Source organism: Astatotilapia calliptera, chromosome 4 (genome assembly GCF_964374335.1).
Source record: "Astatotilapia calliptera chromosome 4, fAstCal68.1, whole genome shotgun sequence".
NCBI classification, from domain to species: Eukaryota; Metazoa; Chordata; class Actinopteri; order Cichliformes; family Cichlidae; genus Astatotilapia; species Astatotilapia calliptera.
In genome coordinates this window covers 29,008,647-29,026,683 of record NC_137425.1, presented here as the reverse complement: position 1 = coordinate 29,026,683, position 18,037 = coordinate 29,008,647, and the positions used below count along the sequence as shown (strand labels likewise).

Here is an 18,037-nt window from a genome sequence, read left to right as displayed (position 1 = left end):
GAAAGAATTTTGTCAATACGACATGTACTTTTCATTTGGGAAGAATTTGTTTGGGCCTGACTTTTCTGTTCATTTTAAGCAGCAAAAGTGAGGTGCATGTCTGTGTACGTGTGTATGGAGCCATTGGGTGCAGTCACTATAGCAACCAGGCTCACACCTGCCTGCTTAACGAGCTCTGCCTGCCACTGTACCAAGATTCATCTTAAGCACTTCTCTTTCAACTGCTGCTGTGTCCACAGTGTTACAGCCATCATTTTACCCTCAAATTGTCGCCATTATTGTTCTCTTTCCAACACCGTGTCTTTCAAAGCTCAGGCATTTAAACTTTTTAAACTGTGTGGATCAAAGTGGAGGGATCACGTTTGAGTCATTCAGTGATTCAAAGAATATGACCTTTTGATATTCATTCAGATGTTTTCTGACTCTAAATGTTCTTTTCTCATTTCTTAGGGTTTTCTAATTTACATTTAAAACATTTTCAGTTTTTTTCCAACTCCTTCTTCTGTGTAACCTTCAGCTTTTAGCAGTTCAGCACCTTTGTTTTCAGGTTAAATTCGGGTTTTTTTTTGTTTTTTTTTAATAATCTCATTCAATATTTTTAAATCAAAATTCAGCAATTAATTCATTTCAGTGCATACATTCAGATTCAAGCATTCACACTGCAGTTTCTTCAGAAAATGCACTTTCTAGTTATTATTATTATTATATTTTATTTTTCCGTACGTTTTTTGTAAGCCTATAACTTCAAAACCGTTCAACTTAGAAAAACCATTCAAACACCGTTAGATTCCTATTCTTTTGGACAACACTGCTTCTATTTTTCATATTTTTAACATTTATATTTTTAATTTTATTCAACTTTATTCAACAAAAATTTATAATGTATTTCAATGGGGAGACCCTTCAAATCCTCATTCAACTTACTCATTTTTAAACTCTTACTACTTCCACATACATTGACATAGAGCCACCATTCAAACTTTAAAACGAAGACAAGACATTCAACTATTCAACTTGTATTTATCTTTTCAATATCTATTATACTTTTTCTTCAGTTCCAGTTTAAGTTTCATGATGTTTTTTCACCCGTTTCAGAGTTTATAATGGGTGTGTATGGGACGGAATGTTGGGGCTAGAGTGAGGCAGCTCAACTGCTAGAGTGAGAGGAGCAAAAAAATTAATCTTAAAATCTTTTTTAAAACTGCTGCTGTGTCCGCAGCGTTTGCTCTACAGGTATGATTTTACCCTCAAAACGTAGCCATCGCTGTCCTCTTTCATCCAATGTGTTTACTATTGTCCTAGGTGTTATGGTTCTTTCGTAAATGTCACCAATGCACAGCCTCCTCCCTCCAACTCTTCCATAGACTCTAATGTTAAAACGGCTCAGAAGGTTGGTTTGAAAATCAGAAGAGCATGGTGTGTTTACACTGTCACCACATCCATATAATAAACTCCACAGGCATGAAAACTGAGAATTAGGTAGACTAGACATTGCTGCCGCTCACGGTGAAAGAATTTCGTCAATACGACCTATACTTTTCATTTGGGAACGATTTGTTTCGGCCTGACTTTTCTGTTCATTTTAAGCAGCAAAAGTGAGGTGCATGTCTGTGTCCGTGTGTATGGAGCCATTGGGTGCGGTCACTATAGCAACCAGGCTCACACCTGCCTGCTTAACGAGCTCTCTCTCTCACTCTGCCAAAATTCATCTTAAACACTTCTCTTTCAACTGCTGCTGTGTCCACAGTGTTAAAGCCATCATTTTACCCTCAAAACGTCGCCATCGTTGTTCTTTTTCCAACATCTTGTCTTTCAAAGCTCAGAGATGTAAACTTTTTAAACTGTGTGGGTCCAAGTGGAGGGATCACATTTTAGTCATTCAGTGATTCAAAGAATATGACCTTTTAATATTCTTTCAGATGTTTTCTGACTCTAAATGTTCTTTTCTCATTTCTTAGGTTTTTCTAATTTACAATTAAAACATTTTCAGCTTTTTTCCAACTTCTTCTTCTGTGTAACCTTCAGCTTTTAGCAGTTCAGCACTTTTGTTTTCAGGTTAAATTTGGTTGTTTTTTTTTTAATTTCATTCAATATTTTTAACTCAAAATTCAGCAATTAATTCATTTCAGTGCATACATTCAGATTCAAGCATTCACACTGCAGTTTCTTCAGAAAATGCACTTTCTAGTATTTTATTATTTTTCCGTACGTTTTTTGAAAGCCTACTCCTTCAAAACCGTTCAACTTAGAAAAACCATTCAAACATCGTTAGATTCCTATTATTTTGGACAACATTGCTTCTATTTTTCTCATTTTTAACATTTATATTTTTAATTTTATTCAACTTTATTCAACAAAAATTTCCCATGTATTTCAATGGGGAGACCCTTCAAATTCTCATTCAACTTACTCATTTTTAAACTCTTACTACTTCCACATACATTGACATAGAGCCACCATTCAAACTTTAAAACGAAGACAAGACATTCAACTATTCAACTTGTATTTATCTTTTCAATATCTATTATACTTTTTCTTCAGTTCCAGTTTAAGTTTCATGATGTTTTTTCACCCGTTTCAAAATTTATAATGGGTGTGTATGGGACGGAATGTTGGGGCTAGAGTGAGACAGCTCAACTGCTAGAGTGAGAGGAGCAAAAAAATTAATCTTAAAATCTTTTTTAAAACTGCTGCTGTGTCCGCAGCGTTTGCTCTACAGGTATGATTTTACCCTCAAAACGTAGCCATCGCTGTCCTCTTTCATCCAATGTGTTTACTATTGTACTAGGTGTTATGGTTCTTTCATAAATGTCACCAATGCACAGCCTCCTCCCTCCAACTCTTCCATAGACTCTAATGTTAAAATGGCTCAGAAGGTTCGTTTGAAAATCAGAAGAGCATGGTGTCTTTCCACTGTCACCACGTCCATATAATAAACTCCACAGGCATGAAAACTGAGAATTCAGTAGACTAGACATTGCTGTCACTCACGGTGAAAGAATTTTGTCAATACGACTTTTACTTTTCATTTGGGAGCGATTTGTTTCGGCCTGACTTTTCTGTTCATTTTAAGCAGCAAAAGTGAGGTGCATGTCTGTGTACGTGTGTATGGAGCCCTTGGGTGCAGTCACTATAGCAACCAGGCTCACACCTGCCTGCTTAACGAGCTCTGTCTCTCACTCTGCCAAGATTAAATCAAAAATGTGTGTTACATCTAAGCAGTTGTAGTAAGATTAACTTTTTCAATAGGTACAATAAGACAGGTTTGACAGGCTTTTGCCACAGATTAACAGTATGTCAGTAGTTAATATAGGCTAACTGAATAGAGACCTGAATTATTGCCCTGTTAAATTCAAGTTGATTGTGTATTGGTGGACTTGTCTTCTCCACACAGGTTTCTCATACCTCGGCAGTTTTAGTCAGTTGATGACTTTAAAATAATCTTTTCTGACTGGATAATTAAAGCTCACAGCATCTACCTGTCTGTAGTGTATTTTCCCACATTTTAAATAATCGAATCTCATTTAATGTCTCTGTTTTTAGTCTGTATAGTTTATCTCCCCACGAATACGCTCAAAGTAGTCTTAAAATAAAATCCATAAAACAGTTCAAGATGACATACTTTTTATTTGCTAATTTAATGCCAGTTGCCCTCTTTCCTGAGTATAAGCGAATGAGTGACATAAAGAGAAAAAGTACCAATTTGTATGCTGGTGAGTCTTGTGTATTTTTTTCTCTGTCTCTCTATGACAGAGAAATATATATGCTCATTATTGATGTTCAAACTGATGCTCAAATTTCCAAGCACCACCTGAACGCCTCATCAGTCTTTAACTAATCACTGCACCAACTGCCGTCATTCCGCTTTGCTCTCTGCTGTGGTAAGTACAATACACTCAGTACAGCACTGTTTTAATTTTATGATGGTAAAAATACATGTTTGACATTTAAACTCACATATCAAGTCTTTTTAAAGTTCAACAGAGTTCAAAGAATAAAGAAAGCAAAAAAAGAACCTTTGCTACCATTTATATAGGTTTATGACTTTTGCTGTTAGCAGCAGTGCTAACGCTAGCTTCAATGCTAATGCTAGCTATAGTGCTAACACTAGCCTTAGCAGTTGTTAACTGACAAAAAGAATATTCTTGTGATATTCCTGTGATATTTATTGGCGGTCAGTGAGACAAAAGTAACAAATGAGATTTATTATTGCCATTGTGGCTCAGTTTTAACAGTAAGAGTACTTCATGACTTTTGCTGTTAGTAGCAGGAATGCTAACGCTAGCTTCAATGCTAACGCTAGCTTCAATGCTAATGCTAGCTATAGTGCTAACACTAGCCTTAGCAGTTGTTAACTGACAAAAAGAATATTCCTGTGATATTCCTGTGATATTTATTGGCGGTCAGTGAGACAAAAGTAACAAATGAGATTTATTATTGCCATTGTGCCTCAGTTTTAACAGTAAGAGTACTTCATGACTTTTGCTGTTAGTAGCAGTGCTAATGCTAGCTTCGATGCTAATGCTAGCATCAATGCTAACGCTAGCTATAGTGCCAACACTAGCCTTAGCAGTTTTTAACTGACAAAAAGAATATTCCTGTGATATTCCTGTGATATTTATTGGCGGTCAGTGAGACAAAAGTAACAAATGAGCTTTATTATTGCCATTGTGCCTCAGTTTTAACAGTAAGAGTGCTAGTTCTACCAGCAGTGCTAACACTAACTGAAGTTAGTGTTAGCACTTAGCGATGCTAAGGGTAGTAACAGTCTAACAGTAGCCTTATATAAGTACTTAAATAAATACTTCAGTTAATTAGTTTGAATTATAAAATGGCTGCTGTATCAGCTGGTGTGCTATATTACTCTATAATTACCCTGCTGACTATAAGTTCAGTGTATCATGTCGTGTGGGCTTTGTTTTTTTGTTAGTCTGATAAAACTGTACAGACAACTAACATGTTATTTCTTGTCTTACACTTTCAGGAACTTGACTCACATCTGTGCTTTGCCTGGTAGGTGTGCACATACTGTTAGAGAAGTACACCAAAATTTTAAAAAAATAATCTGACTAATATAAGCTTTAAAGTGATGGGTTCAAACTTTGTGCTAGACCTTTTAAACACATTTTTATAATAAAGACACATAAGTTCAGCTTAACAATTGGGCTAAAATATTTTTTTCGTACATTTTTGCACATTACATGTGATTAGTTAACAATTCACTCAGTCATATTTGTATTTAAAAATATTATTGCTGAATTTAATTAAATATTTATTCTTTTAAAAAGTGCCAAATTGTGCAACTTTTTGCACATGGCAGCCGACAACAGTTTAGCTTGAATATTTGTTTTGTCCTTTTTCAGTAGTCACAATTAGTTCATACAATTACCATGTGATATAATTTTATTAAAAAATTTTTTTTCTTGTTTTTTGTTCACAGTGTGCAGAAGAAGAACAAGGACCAGATCTCCAGTCTTCTATCTCACATCCCAACCCCCCAACCCCTCTATCTTCTGTCCTACTCCACCTGTTGTCTCTGCCTTCTTTCCATCTGTATTTCACCCTGTGGTTTGTGAGAAATTTTGCCAAACCAAGAATCTTATTGCGGTTTGATTTAAAGCCGTGTCTCTCCTGCTCTGTCTGTTCTCTCTGCTAAATTTTCTCTCTACCTGTTTTTCACTCTTTGGCTTGCTGCTGAAAAATGCACAAGCCAATAAAACAATAAAGAGTGCATATTTTGCCTCAACCTGAGAACAAACTGAACAAACAAAGAAAACTCTGCGGTTTGATTTAAAGCCGTGTCTCTCCTGCTCTGTCTGTTCTCTCTGCTAAATTTTCTCTCTACCTGTTTTTCACTCTTGGCTTGCTGCTGAAAAACGCCAAGCCATTAAAGCAATAAAGAGTGCATATTGCCTCTACCTGAGAACAAACTGAACAAATAAAGAAAACTCTAATTCACGGTTTGATTGTGATTTCCCAGCCGTGTTTCTCCTGCTCTGTCTGTTCTCTCTTCTAAATTTTCTCTCTAGCTGTTTTTCACTTTGCACTTGCTGCTAAGTTGTGCCAAGCCAATAAAGAGAGTGCATATTATTCTCTTGACTGACAAACTGTCAAACAAACAAAGACATCTGTTTCTGAGAAATAAAAACTGAAATATAAAGACAAAGAAAACATCTCCTGCTCTGTGCCACTCTTATTTTATAAACATATTTTCTAAAGACTAAGAGAAACACTTGTGTAAAAATGCCAAGGAAGCAGAAAAAGTCACAAGCTGCAAAACAACGCTGGAAGAAGTTCCATGAGTTTTATGAAGTACCAACATGTGAACAAGCTGAGTGTGATTTTCCTCAGAGCTCTGCAGAAGACTTTGTGTCTGCAAAGACCAATGCTGATGGTGTCAAACAGGCAGGTCAACATGTTCCTGCACATGTACAACAGGTATCCTATGCAGATGCTGTAAAGATTGGATTGCAGCATGAATTTAATGATCATCAGGTAAACCATAGAGACCAACCTGAGGTGTCAAGTGCCCCACAGGTGGGTTATGCTGATATTGTAAAAAGAGGCCGTCACAGTGATGTGGCAGGACCATCTCATGCAGAAAGAGTGAACTTTGAAAACCAGCCCTCTGTTACACATATCTGTGCATCTCACAGCCAGGCTCATCCCAAATATGGAGACTCCAGAAACAAGCAGTGCACATGTAACTCACTCACATTTCTTGCTTTCCTTCATGAGAATGATAACATGACTACAGCTGACCTTAATCTGGTCTTGGATAAAGGTGATGTGATGTACAAAGAGGCCAAGAAAAGATTTCCTAAAAATATTCATTTGGCAACCGATGAGCTGCCAGACAAAGTTGATGCTCGCTGGTCTATGTATGATGTCGACATGACACAGCCTTCCCGGTATGGGACATTTGAAGAACCTCCAGAGGAGGCAGTAGATACCTTTCTCAGCTTAGAAGCAGGACTGAGCTGCCTGTTGTCAGATGTGCAGTATGCCTTATTGATTATGAGTGGATTGTGTATCGCAGTGTTCCGATCCACATCAGGCAAATATGGTTTCTTTGATCCACACTCCAGAACACCCAGTGGTCTTCCTCTACTACTACAGTCACGTAATCGTGGTACAGCAGTGATGCTGAAATTCACTCTCCTCAGTGACATAATTAAGAGGAACCAAGATTCTTATGAAATGATGGAGATATCACCCTCTTGTAACTATGAACTGAAGCCTGTGCAGTTCTACAGTATGAGCACAGTCAACCTGAGTGATACTATCACAGACACAGTCTGCAGACCAACAGCTGCCACTGCTGTGGCATCTACTCACTCTGATACAACTGTTGATGAAGCAAACTCCTCTACTCCAAGGAGAAACACAACGACTGATCTGACTGAGAACATCTTTTGTCAAATGTCCATTTGTACGCCACCGGTGAAACAAAAAGAAGTCCACGTGACTCAGTTCACATCATATGAAGATCAGAATGAACCTCCTAATATACCAACTGAAGAACTATGCAGTGAATTAAGTTTCCTTCCATCAAGGGATGCTTTTTTATGTCAATCAAATGCTGCAATAACAAATGTTGCTTCCTGTGATCTTTCTGATATAGTTTTACAAAAACTGAAAAAAGTTAATAAACAACAAAGGCAAAAAATGAGAAGAAGATTAATGGCATCAGAGAAACCCAGAAATCAGAGAAAAGAAAACCAAAAAAGGAAAGAACGACAAAAGTATGCTTCAAACAAAGAGTACAAAGAAAAGAAAAAGTCTTGCACAAGCGAGGCATATAAAAACAATCCTGAAGTCAGACAGAAAAAACAACAGTATATTAGAAGACGTTACTGTGAAAATGATGAATTCAGACAGAAACAACAGCAATATATTAGAAGACGTTACTGTGAAAATGATGAATTCAGAAAGAAACAAAAACAATATGTTAAAAAACGTTTTTCTGAGAATGCTACAGTTAGAAAGAAACAACAACAATATATTAAAAGACGTTACTGTGAGAACGATGAATTTAGAAAGAAACAACAACAATATATTAAAAGACGCTACTGTGACAATGCTGAATTTAGACAAAAACAAAAAAACTATATCACTAAAAGGTATCAAGAAAACCCTGAATTCAGAGAGAGACAGAGATCTCGAGTGACTCAGCGTTATGCACGTGATAACGCATTCAGAGTAAGACACAGACAACTAATGAAACAACTAATGCGAGACAGGTATCAAAGTAATCTTGCATTCAGGATTATGCACAACATGAGATGTGCAATGAAAATAAAAAGGAAATACAGATGGGTGAACAGACAAACCCAAGAGAGTGACAACAGTGTGATCAACGAGGCCATATCTGTGTTCAAATCACAAATCAAAGCTGGACCATCATGCCCATGTACTGTATGCTTCAAGGCTTCATTTCCAAACCAAGTGCGACCCTGCACAAGGTCAAAGTATGTCAAAAACCCACATGTGGTTGCAACATGTTTGACTGGAAGATTTGTTCATGTTTGTGATGAAAACTGCAGAAATGAGCAGTGCAATGTTCCCGATGAGAGAAAAAGAGAGTGGATTTGTCACACCTGCCACGATCATCTTAAAAATGGATCCATGCCAGCGCTTGCTGTTGCCAATAAACTGGATCTTGCTGATACTCCACCTGAACTGTCTGATCTCAACATACTGGAGAGACCTCTCATAGCCAAGTGCATACCATTTGCAAAGATTATTCCTCTTCCCAAAGGCAGACAAAGAGCAATTAGAGGAAATGTGGTCTGTGTCCCATCCGAGGTACAGGAAACTGTTGAAGCATTGCCTCGATTGAGAATTAATTCTCAGGTCATGAGAGTAAAATTGAAGAGACGCTTGTCTTACAAAGGTCATCAGCTGTTTCAGACTGTAAGCTGGTCTAAACTTGTGCAAGCACTGCATAAACTCAAGCAGATTCACCCACAGTATAAGGATGTGAGCATCAGAGATGATGCTGAGCTGTGTGATCCAACACTTCCTGATGAAGATGATGATGATGATGATGATGAAAACATGAATGAGGACGATTATGATGAGGCTGATTTAATGGAAATTGACAGCTGTGAGAAAAATGCACTGAGTGAAGCACAAAATAAAAATGAACAGGATATTGACATGTTACCCTGTGATGGTGAACAATCACATGAACAGATGAGAGATGATTCAGAGCAAGAAGATGGACTGACTAATGGTGGTTTTGCACTCGAGTCCTGTTTGCAGCCCCCTGATGTGGCTGAGGAGATATTATGTTTCAGTGAAGGAATCTACTCTGTTGCTCCTGCAGAGAGAAACAATCCAATAAGTTTTTTCAAAACACCTAAACTGGAGGCCATGGCCTTCCCTGTGCAGTTTCCTACAGGCCAAAACACACTTGATGAAAGAAGGCTGATCAAAGTATCCCCCAGTGGGTATTTCAAATCAAGACTTTTCTGCATTGATGATCGTTTTGCCAAAGACACAAACTATTTATTCTTTGCACAGTTTGTGACTGAAATACACTTGGCTACATCCAGCATGACAGTACAGTTAAGGAAGGCAAAGCCTCTGACCAGAGATGGTAGAAAAATAACCTCAGGCATGTTACAAGATAAACATGAGGTGGAGAAACTGGTGCGAAATAAAGATGCAGTGAGATTCATGCAGCCTCTGAGAGGAACCCCAGCCTATTGGGAGAAAACAACAAGAGATCTTTTTGCCATGATCAGACAGTTGGGAACTCCCACGTTCTTTTGCACATTTTCAGCTGCTGAAATGCGCTGGCCTGAAGTGATCGAGGCAATAACAAGGCAGCAAGGTGAACAAGTGAATTTTGAAGGACTCGACTGGTCAGCAAAGTGTGACATCCTGAGAAGCAATCCTGTCACAACAATGCGCATGTTTGACAAGAGAGTTGAAGCATTATTCAGAGATTTACTCTTATCTCCTGCAGAGCCACTTGGCAAAGTCATTGACTACTTTTACAGAGTTGAGTTTCAGCACAGAGGAAGCCCACACATACACTGCCTCCTGTGGGTAGAAGGTGCTCCTGTGTTTGAGGAGGATGATGAGCAAACTGTTCTTGATTTTATAAACAAATACATCACAGCTCAGCTGCCTGATCCACATAAACAACCTGAACTGTACAAAAAAGTAACAGAAGTGCAAAAACACAGTAAGAACCACACAAAGACGTGCTTTAGGAGTTTAAGCTCCGGGTGCCGTTTTGGTTTTCCCAAACCACCCTGCAATGAGACAATGATCACAAGACCCAGTGAGGATGATGCACTGGAAGTAGAAACGGCAAAGAACAAGCTCAGACCACTGAACCAGCTGCTGAATGAACCTGAAACTGCTTCCATGAGTTTAGAGCAGCTCTTGGAAAGATGCAAGTTGACACATGCAGAATATGAGAGATACCTGAATAAAATGAACATGAGGAGTACGATCATACTAAAGCGTGATCCAAAAGACTCTTGGATAAACAGCTATAATCCACATCTGCTTGAAGCCTGGAACAGTAATATCGACATAAGCTTTGTTTTAGATGCTTTTGGTGCTGCAAATTATTTAATGAAATATATATCAAAAAAAGAGGGCGGGCTATCTGAGTACCTGAAAACTGTCATTGAGAACTCCCATAAGGACAGTGTAAATGAGTGCGATGAAATGAGAGCCGTCATGCAGGCATATTCAAAGAAGCGAGAGATCAGTGCACAGGAGTGTGTTGCTCGTGCATGTGGTCTTCACATGAAGCAATGCTCACGTGCTGTAATATTCATTCCAACTGATGATAATCCTGTGAAAATGAGTCGTCCCCTGTCAGTTCTGGACAACACAACACCTGAGTCTTCCAATGTTTGGATGACATCTTTGAATGACAAATACAAAGCCAGACCTGAAACACCAGAGTATGAGGAGATGTGCATGGCAGACTTTGCTGCTACTTGCAGGATTGTCTATGGCCAACAGAAAAAAGGTAAAGATGTTTTGCCCCTTCTCAATGAGATGGGGTTTGTGCAAAGGCGCAAAAACAATAAGCCTGCTATCATCAGATTTCACCGCTGCTCACAAGAAAAACATCCAGAGCAATATTACGGAAGACTGCTTAAACTGTACCTTCCTCATCGTTCAGACCACGAACTGAAAACACCATCGTTGCCAACCTATCAGGCTTTCTATGGTGCTGGCTGTGTACAGCTACCAGGTACTGACCATCTTGAGTACGTGCAACACATTGTCAAAAGAAACAGAGAAAAATATGAGAAAAACAGTGAGGAGATCGAGAGCGCTGTTGAGGAATATGAGCAGAACAGAGGTGTGACTGACGAATGGTGTAATCTGGCACCTGAATCAGATCTCGTAAGGTTGCCACTTGTCGAACAAGAAAGAGAGCGAGACAATGAAAATGAACAGGAAGATGTGCCCGACTACAGCCGTCAGGCTGATGCTTCAACAGAAGTCAGAGCCATCAGGGAACCCCCTGCTATTGATCCCACATTGTTACGTCAGATGTTTCAAAATCTGAATAAGAAGCAAGCCTGCATATTTTATGCAGTTAGAGACTGGTGCATTAAAAGAGTCTGTGCTCTAAATCCAGAGCAGTTTTTCTTTTATATTAATGGTGGTGCTGGAACAGGAAAATCACATCTTATCAAATGCATCTACTCAGAAGCATCTAAGATACTGAGCAAAGTGCCCAGATATGCAGACGACGTTGACATATCAAAACCCACCGTCCTGTTAACTGCTTTCACTGGGACTGCAGCTTTTAACATTTCTGGAACAACACTGCATTCTCTTCTCAAGCTGCCTAGAAGCTTAAAACCTCCCATTCAGGGACTTGGCAATCAGCTGGATGAAGTCAGATCAGAACTTTTGAATGCTGAAATAATCGTCATTGACGAAGTGTCTATGGTGTCAAGACATCTGTTTGCATATGTAGATGCAAGACTCAAACAGATCAAAGGGACTCGGAGACCCTTTGGAGGCATGTCAGTCATTGCTGTCGGAGACTTCTATCAGCTACCCCCAGTGCGACAGTCTAAACCTCTCTGTGTGCACGACCCGTCTGAGATCGACCTGTGGCGGGAGCATTTTCAGATGATCACTCTGACTGAGATTATGCGTCAGAAAGATGATGTTGTCTTTGCTGAGATGCTGAACAGAATTCGTGTAAAAGGAAAGTTGGATGAGCTTTGCGAAGCAGATAGAAATTTGTTGTTACAGGCCATAACTGAACCAGCCCATTGTCCGACTGATGCATTGCACATTTTTGCAACTAATAAAGAAGTGGATGCACACAACTCTTCAACACTGGCTCTGCTCCACACTCATATCATTGACATCCATGCAGATGATTATAGAAAAGATCCTAGAACTGGCAGAATGGCACTTCAAGACAGACCATTAAAAGGAGGTAAAAACGAGTTACCAGACACACTGAAAGTTGCAGAAGGAGCTCGTGTCATGCTCACCAGAAACATTGACATACAAAATGGTTTGGTTAATGGAGCTTTTGGAATACTACTTAGAGTAGTTCACTCTGAAAACGACCAACACATCATCAAGCTTGGACTTAAAATGGATAATGAGACATCTGGAAAGAATAACCGCACACCAGCAGACGATATGGTGTACATTGAGAGAGCAGAGGAGAATCTGAAGCAGAAAGGAGTGGTACGAAGACAGTTCCCAGTGAAGCTGGCCTTTGCATGTACAATACATAAGGTACAGGGTATGACAACTACATCAGCTGTTGTCTCTCTTAAGAGCATTTTTGAGCCCGGCATGGCCTACGTAGCTGTCAGTAGAGTGACGTCTCTCAGTGGACTGTATCTTCTTGATATGGAGGAGAAAAAAATATTCACCAACCCAGAAATCACTGCAGCGCTTGAGAACATGAGACAAGCCAACCTTGATGACATGATGCCTCTTCTACACGTGAGGCAAACACTGAGCAGGTCAGAGGTTTTCACCATTGTTCATCATAATACAGAGGGACTGCCAGCTCACATTAATGACATCAAAAGTCACCATGAATTGTGTCTAGCAGATGTTTTGTGCCTAACAGAAACACACCTGCGGGGCTCTTTTGTCGCAGAGAGTCTCCACTTGGAAAATTACAATTTGTTCAAACGCAACAGACACCTGTCCTACACAAACTTTCCCCAGATGGCAAACAGAAGTGGTGGTGGAGTTGCTGTTTATGTGAAAAGTGACATTCAAGTGCATGAAAAACAGTACATCCATAATGTAACTGACCTTGAATTTCTGGCTTTAAAGGTTGAAGCACCAGTCAGTGCTCTGATTGCAGTTGTATACAGACCTCCAGACTACACTCTGAGGCCATTCCTGAAAAACCTGGTAAGCCTATTAGACTCATTGGAGATCATGGACTGTCATCCCATCATAGTTTGTGGTGATTTTAATGAGAATGTTTTATCCAGTGCAAACAAACTAATCCTGGAGCTGTTTGAGTCTAGGGGATACGCACAGGTCATCACTGCCCCTACCACAGAGAAGAACACACTGCTTGACCTAATTTTCATTTCTCAGTCAGATCGATGTCTCCATTCTGGAGTCATGAAGACATACCATAGTTACCATGACCCAGTATACTGTGTATTGTCCTGTGATGATTCATGATCTAGATCTTTGAATACAGTAAGTAATATCTATATTTTTGAATGACTTAAGAAAGTAGAGCGATATTTAAAAGTTGACGCTCTGCATTGCAGTATAATGGTTGAATTGTTTACATAAAATACAATTACATGAATTAAGTAATGATATCAGTAAAAGATGACAATTTTATTTATCACAGAAAATCTAAAATTCACTAACAGTAACCTATAAATGTCAGAAAAATCAAATATAGCAGTTTAAAATGAATAGTGTAGGCATATCCTCTCTGCAGCCAGGCTTCAACATCCTGCCAGGCTGCCCCAGTCTCACTGTGGCTGGGAGGGAGGGAGGGTGGACCAGAGGATTGCCTACACAACACATAAATGTTCAACAGCTTCTTCATTGTTTCTGAGAGAACAATAATGACTAAAGGTTGCTTTTTAAAAAAACAAACAAACAAACAAACAAACAAACAAACAAACAAACAAACAAACAAACAAACAAACAAACAAACAAACCTAATTACAGCAATAATGACAGTTAAGCCACTTTATGTGTGCCTCTATTTTGAAATAATATTTACAAAAATATTATTATTTTGGTTTGTTATAAACTTTAAACTTTTTCAAAAGTACACAATTATATTTTTGGACAAATTTTTCTATGAAACATAAATTTTTATGAGCTTTTATCATGTTTCTGGCCAGTGCAATCATCAGGGTGGGTCTGGGTTGATAACTGCACATTTCTGGCCAGAAATGTTTCAGCAGTGTTACATATGTAGTGCATATGTTACACTTGCTTTCTGTTACCAGCTGATACCCTACATTTGTATAGACATTTGATGGTGTGAGGTTGGGGAGTTGAGTGGGAGGGGGGGGGGGGGGGGGTACGGTGGGAGTCGAGGGGGGGGGGTTTCCTTTCCTGTTAGGTTTCCTTTGTTTTTCTTTTTTTTTCTTTTTAAGAGAGACACAGTCCTCCTGTGTCTTCTCCAAGCTTCACATGTAAAATCCAACAATGTGAAGCACATAGCAGCCAGAAACTGTAATGCCACAGATCAGAGAAACTTCATCATCACCATCTTCATCGCCATACGATCAGAGCGTGAGACTTCACATCTGGAGCACAGGAGAGATTCTGTGATAAGTCTTCCTTCTAGCTTGTCCCACAAGCAGTCGGTGAGATTTACTAACAACAAAAAGGGTTAATGACATTATTTCCATGAAAACATGTATTCATTCCTTGTGAAGTGTTTAAATTGTGTTTTCACTTGACCTTAGGAGTGTTAGAGTGTATTGTAATGTCTGTACTCAGGTGTTTCCCTCTGTGATCCATCCCCTTCAGGGCCGAGACACTCAGGACTGAACAGACTGCACAGTTTCTGTGACTGAGCCTCCAAAACACCTTCTTTGAAACCACTCACGATAGAAGGGCTTCATATTTGCAGCAGCACTACTACAGGTATTCAGTTTATTACAGGATGTGTTTGTTTCCTAGGACCAGCTCTGAGTGCACACTACCTAACATATACACCTTTCTGTTTATTACAAACCAACTACTCTGGATCATACGGCCAGTTGGCAGGAATGTTGCTGCAGGAAAACATCCCTGGAGATCACCATCATTGTCAGACTGACTGTGCCTCCTCTGTGCAGTGTCAAGATCCTCCCTAAATGAGTGTGTAAGTTAACATTTTCATTATTTTATTCCCTTTGACAAGACAAGTATCACTGATATTTACATTTACAACTACATATTCCTGTTTTCTGCTCTTCTTTTAAAGTCCTCAGCTATCCTGCTTCTGTGCTGCTTGCCACACATCAAACACTGGCCGGATGACAGGGAGGATCCACTCTGAAGTCACTGGACATGATGAGGATCATATGGGACTTCATAGTTTCACAGAAACATTGTGCTCTGTGATTACAGGTTTTAAATGGACATAATGACTGCCTCTCTCTGATCAACAGGCTAAAGGATTGTTGTCATTGTTAGTGCTCTGTACAATGTATGCTTATTTAGTATTTCATCACAGAGCAAACCTTTTTTTCTTTAACATATTTTTATTTTTTTATTTGTGGGGATAGGTTAATTGATTAATCCAAATTGTCACTAGGTGTGAATGTGCGAGTGAATGTGAGTGTGAATGGTTGTCTGTCCCTGTGTGTTGGCCCTGTGACAGACTGGCGACCTGTCCAGGGTGTACCCCGCCTTTCGCCCTATGACAGCTGGGATAGGCTCCAGCGCCCCCCGCGACCCTGGAAAGGATAAGCGGAAGCGAATGGATGGATGGATGGATATTTTTATTTTGTTCTAATGTTGAATTAACTGTGGGGATTTTTTTTAAGTGGGCACTCGGGATGTCATATGACCAGAAATGTGGTAACTGGAATTCAACAGTATGGAAGAAAAAATCTGCTGAGAACGAAACACATACAAAAACCCCCAAGAAAATTCAAATTCATTCCATGTAATCCAATCTAAAACATTTTAAACTGCTGAACAGCAACACAAACAGCGTTAAAAAACAGTGTTAACAGAATGATTATGATGATTTTGTACCAAAGTTTCAGGTCACATGGCACACCTAGTGTGTAGTGTGGGGTATCAGCTGGTAAGTATAGTTTTTTTTTTTCATATTTGTGTCCTTAGAGTTCAGATAGATAAAGCCTTGTGTATAATAATTAGTCATAACCACAACTCAAAGTCAGGGACTAACTAATTTTGGGACTTTGTGTCTGAGCCCAGGTTAAAACAATGTGTAAAAAAGCATTTAGTGGCATGGCTGAACAATGCTGTATTGATACTTATTTATCCATGTTCACAAAAAGGACTAATGTGTTTATTTGACTGTTTGCATGTGTTAAACTGTGTCACCACCTTACGCTTTCATTTGACTTTACTCAAAAATCTCTATACAGTTCTCTTTTACCACTGTGTGGACTCTGTTTACATTAAAACATAAAGAAGAATGAGTAATAAAAAGATGTGTAGACAGATTAAGTAGGACGATAGAAACAGCTGTTCAGCCATGTTCTAAGAAACCAACACAATTTAAAGGTTCAGGATTGTGGTTTTAAAAGTTGAATTTTCATGTATTTCATATCTTGCTTATTATTTTTTATTTAGTTATTTAATTTAGTTATTTTTATTTATTCTACTAGTCCTTTTCAGAAAGAAGCTGTAAAATATGACTTAAGATTTTTATGTTATTTTCTATGACATACAAAACAAATTGATGTATGTAATACTATTAAACATGATATACACATGTGTATATGTCTGAAAAACATTATGCTGTATATTAAAGTTTGTATTTTCTCCAGAATTTTTGTTCATCTTTTAAGTTCATTTCAATTAGAAGAATTTGAACTTTTAATATTCATTCAGAGGTTTTCTGACTCTAAATTTTCTTTTGTCATTACTCATCTTTTTATTATTTACATTTTAAACATGTTTAGCTTTTTTCCAACTTCTTCTGTGTGAACATCAGCTTTCAAAAGTTCTGCACTTTTGTTTTCAGGTGAAAATTTCTGTATTTTCCAGCTCATTCGGAATTTTTAACTTAACATTCAGCAATTAATTCATTTCAGTGCATACATTCAGATTCAAGCATTCACACTGCAGTTTCTTCAGAAAATGCACTTTCTAGTTAGTGTGAATGCTTGAAAAGCATTCACAGTATTGTTCTTCTAATCTTTATTATTCTATTTTATCTATTCCGTACGTTTTTTGTACTCCTACTCCTTCAAAACCGTTCAACTTAGAAAAACCATTCAAACACCATTAGATTCCTATTCTTTTGGACATGACTGCTTCTATTTTTCTCATTTTTAACATTTATATTTTTAATTTTATTCAACTTTATTCAACAAAAATTTCCCATGTATTTCAATGGGGAGATCCTTCAAATTCTCATTCAATTTACTCATTTTTAAACTCTTACTACTTCCACATACATTGACATAGAGCCACCATTCAAACTTTAAAACGAAGACAAGACATTCAACTATTCAACTTGTATTTATCTTTTCAATATCTATTATACTTTTTCTTCAGTTCCAGTTTAAGTTTCATGATGTTTTTTCACCCGTTTCAGAGTTTATAATGGGTGTGTATGGGACGGAATGTTGGGGCTAGAGTGAGGCAGCTCAACTGCTAGAGTGAGAGGAGCAAAAAAATTAATCTTAAAATCTTTTTTAAAACTGCTGCTGTGTCCGCAGCGTTTGCTCTACAGGTATGATTTTACCCTCAAAACGTAGCCATGGCTGTCCTCTTTCATCCAATGTGTTTACTATTGTCCTAGGTGTTATGGTTCTTTCATAAATGTCACCAATGCACAGCCTCCTCCCTCCAACTCTTCCATAGACTCTAATGTTAAAATGGC

At 38.4% G+C, this 18,037-nt stretch overlaps 1 long non-coding RNA gene across 1 annotated transcript; it reads left to right on the top strand.

Moving 5' to 3' along the window:
- The first annotated feature begins 14,169 nt into the window (after window positions 1–14,169).
- LOC145428603 (uncharacterized) lies at window positions 14,170–16,978 on the top strand. Its single transcript, XR_013908902.1, has 2 exons — window positions 14,170–15,111; window positions 15,228–16,978. It is a non-coding gene; the product is annotated as an uncharacterized LOC145428603 (long non-coding RNA).
- The last annotated feature ends 1,059 nt before the right edge of the window (window positions 16,979–18,037 follow it).